The sequence below is a fragment of the Physella acuta genome, unplaced genomic scaffold, assembly GCF_028476545.2.
Source record: "Physella acuta isolate Inbredline_101_S28 unplaced genomic scaffold, ASM2847654v3 ptg002850l, whole genome shotgun sequence".
Classification (NCBI taxonomy): domain Eukaryota; kingdom Metazoa; phylum Mollusca; class Gastropoda; family Physidae; genus Physella; species Physella acuta.
The window spans coordinates 1,867-19,356 of record NW_026734249.1 but is presented as its reverse complement, the minus strand read 5'-3'; the positions used below and the strand labels follow the sequence as shown (position 1 = coordinate 19,356).

Genomic DNA, 17,490 nt, shown 5'->3' with positions numbered 1-17,490 from the left:
GTCAGACTCACAGACTGTCGTTAGGTGAGTCAGACAAGATAACGTCGTTATATGAGTCAGACAAGAGACGGTTGTTATGGGATTCAGACAACATAGCGTCGTTTTGTGAGTCAGACACCAGACTGTCGTTATGTGAATCAGACAAAAGAGCGTCGTTCTGTGAGTCAGACAACAGAGCGTTTTTTGATTCAGAAGAAAGAGCGTCGTTACATTGGTCAGACAAGAGACTGTCGTTATGTGAGTCAGACAACATTAGGTCGTTATGTGAGTCAGAAAACAGAGCGTCGTTATGTGAGACAACATTACGTCGTTATGTGAGTCAGACAACATTATGTCGTTATGTGAGTCAGAAAACAGAGCGTCGTTATGTGAGTCAGAAAACAGAGCGTCGTTATGTTGGTCAGACGAAAGACTATTGTTATAAGAGTGAGACAAAAGACCGTCGTTGTGTGAAGTAAAAAAGATTTTCTTTATGAGAGTTGAACAACAGAATTTCGTTATGTGAGTAAGTCACATAATGTCGTTATTTCAAACATCACACGGTCGTTATGTGAATGAGACAACAGATAGTCATTATGCAAGTCAGACAGCAGGCGGTTTTAAAGTTAATCAGACACCTGGCTGTCGTTATGTGAGTATGTCTCAGAGTGCTGTTGTTTCAGACAACATACGGTCGTTATGTGAGACAAAAGCGGTCATTATGTGAGTCAGATATATATATATATAAATATATATATATATATATATATATATATGTATATATATATATATATATATATATATATATATATATATATATATATATATATATATATACATATATAATACACATATATTTAATATAAATAAACTTCTTGGCTATACCTCATTTACCGCTATTGTGGCGATTTTTAAATTATTTGAATCGATAAAATAACTCAAACAGATTTTCAACGGTATATATTCAATACACAAATATGAAAATGAGTGTAATCGATGGTTCCCAAAAAGCTTTAATTTTTACTAATGTAAATATAACTTTGAAGGCGATATTAATTGCATAGTTCGATTTTTCTAAATGAGTTATGAAAAAAAATCTCTATTCTTTATATATATATATATATATATATATATATATATATATATATATATATATATATATATATATATATATATATATATATATATATATATATATATATATGTATGTATATATATATATATATATATATATATATATATATATATATATACTAGCGTACCCAGCAGCGACAACTTTGCTTAAAATATTATAGAGATTAGCAAATTGCATAGATAAACAAAGATTTCCAAAGTAGTTCCTTTCTTTATAGTCTAAAATAGGAAGATTCACATATAAAAAAAAATAAAAATAAATTAGGTTTGACTTGGTGTGTCTTGATCCAGCACCAGCTGTCTGGTATCAAGTACACTATCATCTCGGCTATAATTAGGTACCTTTTAAAATATGGAGAATAAAAGAAGTATTTAAAACAATAACTTACACGAATATGCCTATTTTTTCAAATTATTTTTTTTACCCAAAATTAGCCAGTTTCATTTCTAAACAAACAAAGATTTCTATAAAATATTTAAGTCCTGAAAAAGTTTATTATAGAAATTTCTTTTTGGAATAGATTCTACAGTAGATAGAGTCTAAATCTAGATCTATAATAGATCTTAGCGACGTAGCGTCTACGTCAAGTTTTTGCGTAGATTTAGATCTAGTCTAGATCTAGAATCCAAATAGATAAAATAATTTTTTAAAGTTTAGGCCGAGAATATCGTATTGTATAGTCTACATTTCATAGCGTACATAGCTCTAAATCATATTTGAATAAAATAGTTCATTTCTTTTTATTCTAAACTCGGAAGATGACGTCATCAGTTTCTTGCTCTTTTTTTAGTGTAAATAATAAGCGACGTCATTATTAAATGCGTTCTTTTCCCAAGTTTATACACTTTTCCGGTTGCATAAATAAAATTGTTCTTCTACATTCGAATACGCCTTTATTTTTTATTTTTCTTCTTTAAATAAAATTGTGGTTATACATTTAAAACATCTAACATATTATTTTCAACAAAAGTCCGTATAAAGTTCTCGATATATCGCTGTAGATTCTGATGTGATGTCCGGCGAAAATATTTTGCGGACAGACAGACAGAGAGAGAGAAGAGAGAGAGAGAGAGAGAGAGAGAGAGAGAGAGAGAGAGAGAGAGCACCCCATGCGAATGGCTATCTCTGTTTTTGTCAATGATCTGATCACTGAGTAAGTAATAGATATACCCGCACTTCCTGTTTGGATCAGCCGACTAACTCAATGATAATTGCTCCGTCTCTAAGCAGTTTGAATCTATAAATAGAATAACAAAAGGAAGGAAACGAAATTTTAAACTGATTTCCGCCATTAAAAAAATAACATGAAACCTACAGTTCACGACACATCGCATAGGAATTTAAAATAAATATTAGGCCTATAGGTTTAATACATATTGCATAGAATATAGAAATTTAGATCTAGTGTTCTGGTTAGTAGTTATTTCATGTTTATTAGAATATAGTCTAGAATCTAATCATACGGCTGCATAAAAAGAAAGTTTGAAGGAAATAAATAGGAATCTAGAGAAGCGGAGGTAAGAAGGTTAAATTAGTAATTTACATGATTTTTATTGTAGTTTCACTGTTTGTTAGGCCCAATTATTAAATCTTTAGATCAGAGGTCCGGCTTGATCATGTGTGGTATCTATTGTGGTGCATTGGAATGAAAAGCCCACATACTTAAATATAGAATCTAGTAGGCCTATACTATAACTGTACTGCCCTATACTTTAAATTTGTTTCCACAAGAAAAAAGCCTATTTACTATTAGGCCTATTAGTTATAATTTAATTAAATTGAAATATTTGATTATCTTTATAGTTTATAGTGAATGCATGCTAATAAGCATTATTCAAGCTGCTGTTATATTTAGGCTCATATGCCTATATACTCTATAGCTTAGGCTATATACTATAGACTATATATTATATACCAATATTGTGCATAAAACTTAAAGCATGTAAGCATACACAATAATAATTATCATTAGACCTATAGTAACTTAGACTCGTACTATTTAGTACTACTTTAATAGTACCTTTAAACTATTAGGCATAATGAAATAATGATTAGGCCTAATGATTTCAGTGTTTTCCGCACTCGAGAGGAAAGAGGTTGCAGGGAACTTAGAGACTAATCTTTGCCAATATACTGGATTTCTGGTGATGACAATAGCAGCAGATAGTATGCGGCTCAGTTAATACTAAAAACAATTGATTTTACTAATTAGTGGTAAGCTCTTTTTTAAAATAATATATTATAACATGGTATCGCAAAGGTTCAGGTTGTCCAATAAATGGTAATTAGAGTCAGGTTTAGGACTATAGTTTAATGCTTGGTTAGTAATATGCATCAAGTTGGGAAAGACATAGAAATTGAAATACATAGAATTTAATGTGTTCATTCGCAAACGTTACTATTTAAATTTTTTTAGGGCTGCTATTTATTGCTGAATAATAAAATCACTATACTTATCCACTATATTATGTTTAAATAAAGTGAGTTTAGATCAGTCGAGTAAATAAATTTAATAGCAAGACATAGCTAAAATTTACAATGAATATATATATATATATATATATATATATATATATATATATATATATATATATATATATATATATATATATATATATATATATATATATATAATTTGATTGCTATTTTATAAAAGTATGTAAATCACAGAACAAACATTACTTTATATTATTTCTACAACTTAACAAAAATGCTACTACTTTGATGGATTGCACTAAATAGGGGTTGGCTTTAATTTAATAATTTGTGAGATCATTACTATGAAGTAAAACTTGGGTGTAATCCAAATCCACCCAGTTGCCGGGGCAAGGTACCAAACATGATGTCCAGTAGAGGGTTAAGAAAGTATCATTATTAAATCACTATTAAACCCCTCCTCGCCTACGCCATTGCTTGTATGCATATGGACGTTATCGGAATTTACTGTATTGCTTATAAGTCGAAAATGCGAAAAAGACACGTTTAACATTACTAGTTTGAAGAATAACATTCATGTTAGCCGAAACAGGTGTATTCTAAAGTTGTTTAAATTCATTTTATTGTTTATTACGATTATGTTGTCGTAAAATATAGGCCTATTTAAAAAAAGCATAACTAAAAAGTGTTTAAACGCATTTTCTTCTTAGAAAAGCCGCACATGCATGATATCATTAACATTACGGCAAATCAAACCCTTGAAGAAGCCCCATCAACCATTCAATTATTACGATGGGCAACAAATAAAACGCCCGCATCAAGGTACAGTCGTTATGCTTTCGACATTAGCTCAACCTCGGCAACTAACGTGTCCCAAAACCAAGAATTGAAATCTTGACCCATTATTCTGATTAATTAGTGGTTAAACATCTTTAGGCATCTGAAAACGTTAGTTTTTAATCTAGTGTACTCAAAAAGGAACAACATAAAGCTTTATGCCGCCTTAAAAACCCAATCCCATGTTACGCAAGGCGTCGATAGAGAAAGAATAAGGCTTTGAGTCAGAACAGGCAAGGGCTTAGATTACTGCCAAAATACCTAATCTGTAGACCTCACAAGTCTAGACGATATATTTGTGCCTCTGTTTTTAGACTTTCAGAACAAATGCATGTGATGTGGTCAGTAGGTACATAAAAGAGAAAAGTAGTTTTAATCTAGAGACTTCAAACATTTCTGAAGGACCGAATTTGAACTTGTAGGCCGTGGTGTCGATGCCAAAGTTTAGCGTCGTCCGCAAAGATAAGCTATCGTTATATCATCTCTATGCCCATATTGTGACAGATATTTACAAATGTGTCTAATATAGGACAGAATACATAGCTACTCAACAGAGATAAGCGCAATCACTTGTCCACGACTTAAGAAACCACTGTACTGCAAAACCCACCTAAATGGAAAATGTCTTAGATGTGTGTTTTAATACAAATGTGTACCTCGTCGCGAGTTAGGACCTGTAGGTAGTCTGTTACTACTCTATATCTAAAAACAATAAAAAGATAACGTGAATTTTATTTGTTCAATTTCTTGGTTAACTGTATTTGTTGCATCTTGTTTAATTTTGTTAATATTGATTAACCTAAAGGGTTCAAATGTAACAAAGAAAATTGTGACTAAGTTTCCGGGTGTGGGTATGCGGACACTAGTTAAAGTAGGCCCTATATATCTATTTATATTTATAGAAATGAAGGTATGTTTATCTGTTTGTCCTATATGAATTACTACATCTTTTCATCGGATCGCCATAAAACTTTGTGAACAGAGTTTTTTTCCAGGAATCTATTCGGATGGGGGGGGGGGGGGGGGGGGGAAAGCAGAGCCCCCCCCACCCCCCGAAGAAAGTCTATCGACCCCCCCCCCCCCCCCACCCCCGAACGAAACGGAATTTATATAGAAAAAAATACTTTTAAAAGTGTCCGCACGCCCCCCGCCCCCCGGAAAGATTTCGCCAGGGCGGCACCCTAGCAGGAAGCAGAAGCGTAGCAACCTATTCCGGCAGCCGGGGCGAACTATCAATTATGTGCCAACCCTATTCAAACGCTGGCAAAAAGGCGCCCATCCCTACATACACTCCCCTATATAAAATAATTGAGGATATCAGCCATGTATAAATCTGTTTTCTTAAATTTTACTGAAGAATGAGGATTTTTTTAAAAATTGTCTACCCCTTTTGGCGCCCCATTCGATCTGGGGTCTCTGACAGGAAGCAATGCAATTTTTCTCCATAAAAATAAAAGCCAGATGCAATTTGACACTGTTCGTACGAGAGTCATTAAATTTTGGGTAGTTGGTGAAAAGGGTTTCGAGAAAGAAAAAAGTTCTTAAGTGTGGCACCCTGGGAGGGTTCGATTTTTCTAATTATACGATTATGAGCTCAGAATCCAGAGGGGAATCCAGAGGGGCTATCTCATCAATTGCGGTCATAGGTAATACTAGATTCAGCAGAGGCGCAGCGAGGGGGCGGGGGGTACATATGTCCCCGGGCGCCAACCCTAGGGGCGCCAAAATGGTTGGAAAAATTTAAAAGCTCATTTTAGCTATAGTTTTGCATTATAAATATTTAAAAAATACGGGGAGGGGGCGCCAAATTGAAAGTTTGTCTCCGGCGGGAGGGGGGGGGGGGGCGCCAAATTGAAAATTTGTCCCCAGGCGCCAGGAATGGTGCTACGCCTCTGAGATTCAGTGATAAAACTACACCAGGTTCATCCGCCAGCTCCCCGGCGGTTGAGTGGCCCAGAGCGGCCAAGACCCATCTCGGGCGACTCTACGGTTTAGATGGGCTACTATAAATGTTCACTAAGTAGAATAATGAGCGCCCGCCGGCGCCCTGGCAGTTGGCGACAGCGAGCGCCCGGGCTCTACAGAGAGTGCCTCCTTAAAGAGCACCCTACAATAGGGACACGGTGGCACACGACATTTTATAATTAAACCGAATTAGGGGCGCCCTTGCGGAAATATAACCAGTGGCTCCCTGGAGCGCCAAGGGACGCGTCTCTAACACATGGGCGGTCGCCAATGTGTGTTCTACCTCACTATTACAGAGGTAGATTAACGTACACTCAAGGCTTTCATACAGTGAGCCTTGGTGCGTCTAGGCGGCAGTGTGGACAAACCCGCGCCCCAAAAACGAATATGTGGGTTTGTTTGTTTAAGCATTATCAAAGATTTCATTCGTTTGTCATTCAAATTTGAGAAGTTAATGCTAATACCCCTGTGGTGGTTTCTACGAAAAAAAAATCGATTTGGTGGCGCCCTGGCAGGGTTCCATTTAGCTCCCCGGGTTTTCCCGTGAGTACTATGGTACCTTTGTTCGTTTTAATAATTGCGAAACGCTATGAATATGATGGGCTACTATAATCGCTCACTATACCGAGTGAGGCGCCTTCCTACCTACGCCCACTTACCTACATACCTAACTCCCTGCCTACGTACCTACCTATCTACTAACCTGCCTGCGCTGCTGCCTGCCTACCTACTTTCCTACCTACCGTTATTCCTGCCAAACTGCTTTCCTTCCACCCCGCCTGTCTACACACCTAACATCCTACTTGCACACACACATATCTTCGTATGTATATATGTATGTGTTAGTGTGCTCTAGGACTATGTATTTTTACATTTTTGTTGTTACGTAGAACTATTCAGTATAAAGGAGTTTCCTTTTTTTTTGACGTTGTAACTGCCGCTAAAATATTCTTTTTTGTATGTGTGCATAAAATAGTGTAGGTTTATTAACAAAAGTAAATTTTAGTATGTATTTAAGTGTATATAATCATTTTCGTCAAGCCAATGTGTTCATAATCTTAAATTTAAAAACCCATGAAACTCGATAGCCAAAGATTTAGAATGAGAATAATTGCTATTTAACCAGTAACACCTATTCTAATTATTGTAATAATATTTTTTTAAAATAAGTATACACAGAGATAGATTGTTTTCTTATATAATTTATTTAAAAAGTCAACTGTATTTCATAACGAAAATTAACACAAAATACATTCGAATAGAAACTGTCAAGGGAGACTACTCTAATATTTGTAGGAATAATAGTTTTTATTTAGAGTTTTTTTTTTTTATTATTAGAAGAAAAGTTAATCATGTAGGTTCTATAAAAGATTACCTTGCATTTAAAAAAAAAAGATATTCGATAGGTTTAGAATGAGAAATAGTCAAAATTATTTATTATATTCATTAGTTGTTTTTTTTTAATAATATAGTACAAAGACCTGTTTTAATTATTTTTTAAAAATCTTATTTTAATTAATAAATTATAAATGAAGATCGAGGATCTATATTTTTAAAAAAATAGTTTAACTGTCCCTAAACAATTGTATCAATCGCTGAGAAATTCAGAATTAATAATTACGTTTAACGCTTTATTAATTAAACGAGTTGAATTATTTCCGTTTTGAAAACTCTCTCTCTCTCTTTATAACTACTAACGCTTTATCATTGAGTTTCTTAAGAGAAAAATACAGGAGAGCGGTAGTTATCATTGACTCTGTCGTTGATAATTTCATTGAGTCTTTCATAGAAAATAGTGTTTGATCGGCTGGAGAGAGAGAGAGAGAGAGAGAGAGAGAGAAGTGCGAAGGTGGCCTATTATATATTAGGATACGGTATATTGAAAAAAAACAAATCGCGCCCTGTGGGGGCGCCACCCATGCGAATTTGAAATATTTTTTTCGCAGAAACCTCCCGAGGAATATTCTCACCAACTTCCCAAAGTTTCACGGCGATGTGATTAGAGGTGTAGTAATGCATAAAGGACACACAGACACACATACAAACATACATTGCTTTATATATATATATATATATATATATATATATATATATATATATATATTTATATATATATATTTATATATATATATATATATATATATATATATATATATATATATATATATATATATATATATATATATTAATTATCAAACAACGAAAACAGAAAATCAAAATCAATACAATATGAAATTGTGTGTCTGAATGTTGTTTGGATAAAATAATAACATAACATGTTATTTTTTCAAGATATATTTAATCAAAGTTTACCGATGGTTTACATCAATATAACTAAGAGCCAGAAAAAAGATGGCTTATCTATATTCTCTTGGCTGTTCGCCTAGATATCGACTTTGGGAGGCTCCAACTTCACTAGAGGAACATCGTTGGCCAGAGTCTTGGCGATGTGGGTAGCGTTCTGCCGTATTACATTACGGTCATCCGCCACGGCTGCTCGCTTGCGTAGCTTTGCTGCATCCCAGCGGAAATCAACGCTTTTGCCCATGACTTCATCGAACCTGCCAGTTATCTTAAAGACGTATCTATTTTCATTTAACAAAGCATTTATTACAGGTTTAACATTCGGGTATTTGTTTGTCATGTCGTTCCACAGCCAGGGCTGTAGGTTAGTTTCGCTTTGCTGTTTCAAGGCTGTGTAAAAAGGTGTGCTTGAATCGCCGAATCGGTAGTTAAAAGTGGGGCGGTTGTTGGTGCCGCGATACTGAGAGTGGAAGTTATTCTCGAGACGTAGAAAACCTTGGAGTTCGGTGGAAAACTTGACTATAACAGTTGCTGTGTAGGTCACAGAAGTTCTGGTTTTGGACATAATAAGACTCCATTTTGCAGCAGACTTTGCCTTCAGAGTTTTTGATGTGCTAACTGTGAATGTTTTCGACTGCTCTTTTTTGGTTTCATCGGTTGTAGCTGTGGTGGTCTCATATTTAAACGAATAGCCGGCAGAAGCTCCAAAACCTCCTATTGTATACATGACCTACAGACCAAGCTCATGACTGTTTGTCCAAGAACTGGTTGTAGTGTGTGTGACACTACGGACAACAGTCTCAGCTCGCTCAATGGTCTTAGTAACTTCGTTTGGGTCATTGTTATATATCGTACCAGAGTCAACCGTTTCGGGTGTTAATTCTTGTGTTACAGGTGTTCCATACTTGATGTCCTTAAGCGCAAAGCTCCAATTACCATAGACCATGCTCAGACGTTTATCGCTCATCAAACCTTCACAGCGCGCACTTTTATCAGCAGCCCATGTGTCGGCGCTTCGTCTAAAGTCTTCCCCAACATTCGCGGCTCTACATCCTTGACAATAGCTATAACCCAAATAGTTTGCTAGTGACGCAATATTAGACATAGTGGTATCCATAATGCGGGTCTTTACTTTTTCTAGTGAATTCAACTCTTCCGGTGCTGTAGCGGTCTTGCAACATCGAAGTTTATCAAGGCAGTTGAGTTTATCACAACTACCGCGATAGATGCCGGTAACAAAGTAGGTGTCGTTACATTTACAAAGGCCTTTGTTATCAAAACATTTTGAGATATCATGGTCATAGCAATGTCCGTAGGATGGTGGGTGATCCGCTGGCCTTGAGCACCTACCGTCGTCAATGTTACTCAACAGGCCGATCTTGTTGTCACTCCTATACAAGCCAGTCATAAAATAACCAGCAGGACAGGTGGACCAGGTATTGGTTCTGTCCATCGTCGCCCAATCAGCGTACAGAGTGTGTGTATCGTTGCTCCAGGTCGAATTTCTGCTGCAGCATTCTACTTCGTCTAACAAATTCAACGGGTCATCGGTTGTTTTATCTTTCCTAGAGAAACCCGTAATGAAATCATTTAAACTTGTACACTGTGAGTGGCCCTGCCTGGCCATACTTGACCGCCAATCAGACCTGCTGCAACCAGCATCAGCTTTCATGATCATCAGAGCCAGAAATAACAGTGCTCTGGTCGATAACATTTTTCAATCTATGAAATAAGATCGATAAAAACCTAGATAACAATTAAAGAATATTATATATATATATATATATATATATATATATATATATATATATATATATATATATATATATATATATATATATATATGCAATATACAAGGCTCAAAGTGAATGTGTTTTACATCGGAAGGGCTAACGTTTTTCGCAGGCACGGCTAGATTTTAAAAAAAATGACTTACTCGCTATCTATATATATAATTCTCTTCTGGGAGACGCTAGGAAACAGGTGCGCGGACCTTTGACCACAGGTGCTTTGACCATAGGGGCTTTGACCATAGGGGGTTTGACCACATGTGTTTTCTCAGCAGAGGATCTTTGATCACAGGTGGTCTATCAACTGGTGTTTGATCACAAGCGCTGTGTCCGGCTTTTATCATAGGTGTGATACAATTAACACGATTTTATACATGTTTCCTGAGAGTATGTTAATAGAAATTAACATGTATTTTTAAAAAGCCTAGAACTATATTTTAGTCTCCACATAAAGGCTGGTGCTAGGCCTCATAGATTTATTTTAAATATAAATGAAACACAAATAATGCGACATATAACAAGTTTCACAAATAAATAATGTATATGTACTTGAAAATATATAGCATATATAAAGGATAAAAAATGATACGTGCTATACTCTCCAAGATTCTCCATGGTTTTGACATAGAGTTGTTTAGATGACTTGTATTTATACATGATGATTTAACATATTATTACATCATGTCGAAATTTAAAATATAATTTAGCTACTTTTAAAATAAATCATTACAATATATGGACAGCATTGGACAAACCACCTGAGATCAAAGACCCTATGTGGACAAAACATCTATGATCAAAGTCGGACGCAGCGCTTGTGATCAAACACCAGTTGATAGACCACCTGTGATCAAAGACCCTCTGCTGATAAAACACCTGTGGTCAAACCCCCTATGGTCTAACCCCCTATGATCAAACCCCCTATGGTTAAAGCACCGCTATGGTCAAAGCCCCGCTGTGTTCAAACCCCTATGGTCAAAGCCCCTATGGTCAAAGCTCCGCTGTGGTCAAACCCCCTATGGTCAAACCCCCTATGGTCAAAGCCCCGCTGTGGTCAAACCCCTATGGTCAAAGCCCCTATGGTCAAAGCTCCGCTGTGGTCAAACCCCCTATGGTCAAACCCCCTATGGTCAAAGCACCTGTGGTCAAAGGTCCTAGGACCAGAAAACAAGCTGTAAACGCGCTCCCTACCATCCCCACCCCTACATGGTCTTAGTGAGCTGTGGTTCACGCTATGTTTACCTTCATGGAGTCGGGTTTAGTGACGGCTATTAGGGGCAGATAATTTAGTTTGAATCGATTTTAGACGTTGGGGGGGGGGGGGGGGGGTTATGGTCCTTAACGAGCTACTTATAGTGTTTTAAAGAAATATTTTCAGTGTCAGCGCTGGTACTGTCGAATTCACAAATTATGAATTACTGAAAAGTAGAAAAAGACAACAACTAAATAGCGGCGTATGTTATGCCGCGGGTCGGCTCGTAGTGTAATATTCTTATAGTATATAAATGTAAGACTTAAAACAATAATTGGATGCTTTTTTTTAAAAAAAATTTCGTTTCCAAATGTATCATTTTAAGTAACGTCATGTCGAGTACAAAAAGTCTGAGAAAAAAAATCATCTTTTACACAATTTTACAAAGTGTACACATTACTTCACATTTTTAATTTATTTTCTATTACTTCCCTTGTTAAGTCACACAAATATTCTTTCCCTTTAAAACAACATTAAATTGGGGGGAAATAATTTTTATTTGTTTGTCAAAGAAATAAATATATAATTAGCATAGAGTTTAATACACTTAACGTAATGTTTACTAATTATTATTATAATAAATAACAGTTTAAAAGCCGTTTCTAAAAATATTTTTTGCTGCGTTGCTCGCAATAGTGTAATATTCTTAAAACGTTTAGTATCTAAATGAATGATTTAAAAATTAATATGGATGGTTTTGTAAAAAAAAATGATTTTTCATTCCAAACGTATCATTTTAACTTATTTTAAGTAAAGTTATGTATTCTAGCCAGAGGTATAAGGGGGGGGGGGACACCAGTTTCACTTACGAAGGTGAAACAATCCTCATTAAATTCAGTTTCTTGTAAGTTTTGTATTTAAATCTAATAGTAGTCATAGTGGGAAATCTTTAAGTCATACAGGTACGACTTTGATGGGCAATACCTTGTTTTAAGATGAGTAACGATTGATTGTATCCACCTTTGCAACCTCAACCATGGGTCAGCAACTGAGGATTTCTTCATCTGCTTTGTGCTTTAAGACAATTCGAGCTTTAGATCTCTCTGTCAACTCATTTTCCACTTCCGTTTAAAAGATTCGTCTAGCTTTACTCTACGGTCTCTGTGTGTGGTGGGAGTGGAAGCGGTCTTTCTTTTTGCCCCTCTGTTTCCAAGGGAGTCAGCTTTTTTCATTGCCTGCTAAGCCGACGTGGCCAGGCACCCATTGGAAGCAGACTTTTCTGCCCAGGAGTTTTGCAACGCTCGCGGCACCATAAAACATCGACGATGCAACAAATCGTCTTTTGAATCAATATAAACTATGATTATATTGTATTACGATTCAGACGTAACTATGTAAAACATTTCTATTTAGACCTAAAAATCTATGCGTAGATTAGTCATGTGAATGAATTGTTTGCTCAGAAAAAACCAAACACCTAATTTTTTATCGGTTTTAAACCCAATCCTAGTTGAAAACTGCAGTACTTCCGATTTAGAAACGCGCATGTTGCTTACATCTATAAAACAACTGTTTCATTTTTCCATGCAGTTAGTTTACTCTATAGGACTAAGTAACTTTTTATAATAAGCTCATTGTTTGATTTTCCGCGACTAAATACATGCCTTTTTAAGGTAAAGTGGACATAATATTTCTTGAGGTCTCGGAAATAAATGGAAAGCTAGAGGGTATGTGACGTAATTGTTAACAGTGCAAGGCTACAAAAAAAAAACACCCACCAAACTATTTTTAACAACATACGTATAATTACCTTAGTATGAAGATTCAGTCTATGTGCTGTGACTGACACAAAAGGAGACAGTTAAACATTGAAAGACAGTGGGCATCTTTTATACTGAAAAAACGCCCGCAGATCAAACTTACATTATTATGCATCAACTCATTACTGCCTTGTTTAATTTAAAGTTATAACTTCGTTCAAGTAGTTAATTAATTATTCAGTTAGACGTGGCAGTCAGCCAGTAAACAAATGATGATTGTTTTCATTGTACACGAATATTAGTTTTAGCAGGTAAAATATTTTGTATTAACTAATATTGAAACAGTTTAATAAATAAGATTAAGATTATTCAGTTGAAGTTAGGTTAGGTTAGGTTAGGTTAGGTTAGGTTAAGCTAGGTTAGGTTAGGTTAGGTTAGGTTAGGTTAGGTTAGGTTAGGTTAGGTTAGGTTTGGTTAGGTTTGGTTAGGTTAGGTTAGGTTAGGTTAGGTTAGGTTAGGTTAGGTTAGGTTAGGTTAGGTTAGGTTAGGTTAGGTTAGGTTAGGTTAGGTTAGGTTAGGCTAGGTAAGTTTGGATAGGTTAGGTTAGGTTCGGTTCGGTTAGGTTAGGTTAGGTTAGGTTCGGTTCGGTTAAGTTAGGTTAGGTTAGGTTAGGTTAGGCTAGGCTAAGTTAAGTTAAGTTAGGTTAGGTTAGGTTAGGTTAGGTTAGGTTAGGTTAGGTTGGTTATGTTAGGTTAGGTTACTTTAGGTTAGGTTAGGTTAGGTTAGGTTAGGTTAGGTTAGGTTAGGTTAGGTTAGGTTAGGTTAGGTTAGGTTAGGTTAGGTTAGGTTAGGTTAGGTTAGGTTAGGTTAGGTTAGGTTAGGTTAGGTTCGGTTAGGTTTTATTACATGCAGGCAGCCCAACCTTACTGAATAATTACTAAAAAAAAACTTGAAAGAATTTGAATTTAAATGAGGCAGTAATGAAATGATACATATCAATGTTTTTTTTTGTCTGCAGGTATTTTTTTCAGTGAAAATATCAATAATTGTAAATGAGTAACAGAATAAAATGTTATGTCAGCGTTTAGTTTTTACTTTAGACAATTGTCTGTTAAGATAGACGAAAAATATACTGCGTTTTACTGCTTGCTGAAAACCCTATAGTTCCGTTTTAGATTAGGATTTGTGAATGTTGGACGTTCATAGTTTCACCCTGTTTAAGATAAACAGTTATTTTCAGAAAATTAAATGTAGCTGACCGTAATGTTGGTCAAGTCATCTCTACACATGTCTGGTCTACCCAATAGATTGCTAGGGCTAAAGAGAATGTTTATTTTACCTGATTACGCCTAAATCGTAATACAATAAAAGAACCGTGTTTATTCAAAAGATGTTTTGAGCATATAAGCATCTATTTAATTAATCAAAAGCACATTAGATGAAATTGCGCTATGCTTATTTTGTCTGATGCAGGCTGAACATAATACAACTATACACACAAACACACACACACAAGCACACACACAACACACACGGACTTACCCATATATATATATATATATATATATATATATATATATATATATATATATATATATACATATATATATATATATATATATATATATATACATATACATATATATATATATATATATATATATATATATATATATATATATATATATATATATATATATATATATATATATATATATATATATATAAAGCTTTTTAAAATATTCAGGTTTTAATCGATCTTCTTTGAAAGATTGAAAAATTTTATTAGTCGGAGCACTGTATTATTCTGGCTTTGATGATGCTGAAAGCTGATGCTGGTTTCAGAAGGTTTGATTGGCGGTCAAGTATGGCCTGGCAGAGGCACTCTAAATGCACAAATTTAAGGGGGCACCGGAAGTGAAAACACATTTTGTTTAAAATTATAAGATACTTTTTTAAAATTTTATTCCATTAAAAATACTGTAAACATTATAATAGTGCATTTATTTAGGGCATATTTTTTATGTTTTAGCTACAGTTTAGGTCAAAATGAACAATTTTGAAGTACACTGCGGAAACAATAACTAAATGAATAAATACAAACAATTTAAACAACAACTGCACATTCCTAGTAGACATGAAAAATGACGGTTTGCCATAAGAAAATTTCTATATCTTACAAAATGATTTTTTTTAGCATTTTCAAAAAGAATAAAACTAATTTCATAGATTCAAGATTTTGTAAAAAACTATTCTAAAAATGTTAACAAATTTTAACATTTTAATATAACTTGAGATAGTTATGTCTGCAACATATAATGTTCATTTGAAATATTTCCGACAATCACATTTTGATATAAACTGTTTTCCCATTAGTTGTTTACTGTGAAATTTATTAGGTTAGACAACTCAAAATGAAGTCGAATTTTTTTACCCTGAGCATGTCAGTCAAAAATGTCCAGTCCACGCTTAAATGATTTAGTCCCAGGCTTCTCAAGGAAGAATAAAACAACCGATAACAACTTGAATTTGTAGACGAAGTAGAATGCTGTAGCAGAAACTTTTCCCTGAGCAACGATACACACACTCTGTACGCTGATTGTGTGACGCTGGACAGACCCAATACCTGGTCTACCGGTCCCTATGGTTGCTTTATGACGGGCTTGTGTAGAAGTGACAAGATCGGCCTGTTGAGTAACATTGACGACGGTAGGTGCTCATTTTAGACGAAGCAAAGACACGTGGACTGCGGATAAAAGTGCGCGCTGTGAAGGTTTAATGAGTGATAAACAATTGAGCATGGTCTAAGGTAATTGGAGCTGTGCACTAAAGGGCATCTAGTAAGGAATACCTGTATCACAATAATAAACACCCGAAACGGTTGAATCTGGTACGCTATATAACAATGCCCCAAATAAAACAACACCATTAAAAGAATATATTTTATATATAAATTCTATTTTGTAATTAATTTCTAGACTTCACAAGCACCTAAAGACCACTAATAACTTGTGTAAAATTATTTCAATTTTTAAGGTGGAAATATGTTACCAATACATCCCACCTCCATATGCATACATACAACATTTAGCAAAGAACGCTTGGTTAGTAAACGCCTATAACTGCATTTGTTGTTATTTCTTAAATGGCAACAGATGTCTAATTGTGTTAAAAAAATATAACATTTTCGCGACGCCCATATACACTTAGAAAGGCAATTCTAGGAGCATTCAAGATTAAACGTTATTTTATGTAAATGTTCCCGCAGGAGACCCTTTGAAGGCTCTCTCCTTTTGTTTTGTCAGAATATTAATTTAAATGTGCATAAAATATTTGCGTTTGCAACCATTTCAGACAAACATAATGTATTCGTAGACACACTGCAAATTTAAGTTTATACATATATATATATATATATATATATATATATATATATATATATATATATATATATATATATATATATATATATATATATATATATAACGGTGATATATATATATAACAACGTCCCAAATGAAACAACACCATTAAAAGAATATATTTTATATATAAATTCTATTTTGTAATTAATTTCTATCGCCGTACCGCGTTGACTATCATTAGTTAAATTCGTCTAACGACGCTGTCCATGTCGGCCTTTAGTCCGTGTCGACCTTTTGTCTTGTCGGCCTTCTGGATGTCGCCTTTTTGTGCTACACCCGAATCAAACATGTTTAGGATAAAATTTTATGGGTCGGTAACTGGTATGTTGCAGCTCTGAAGCGGTATGAATTTAAGTTCTAAGAATATTGCACTATTGCGATCAAGTGGTTTTTTACTTTCTCGTATACACGAAGCATAGAGAAAGCCTTGTAATCGTGCAAAAAAATACTAGATAACTCACTTTTTACTATATTCTTCTATTATTACCTTACTTAAATTTTTTTTCATCTCACGTAGCGTATAAGGGGTCGTCCATAAGTGACGTCACACGCCTAGGGGGTGGGGGGTGGGGGTGGGGAGGGGGTTCAGACTTTTGTGACGATGGGTGACGAGGGGGAGGGGGGTATAGACAGTGTGACGTCACGTTGTCTTAATTCCACGAATTGA

The 17,490-nt window shown here is 34.9% G+C and overlaps 1 pseudogene; it reads right to left on the bottom strand.

The window, feature by feature from the left end:
• Positions 1–8,672: 8,672 nt before the first annotated feature.
• Positions 8,673–13,523, bottom strand: LOC131934505 (uncharacterized; annotated as a pseudogene).
• Positions 13,524–17,490: the final 3,967 nt, after the last annotated feature.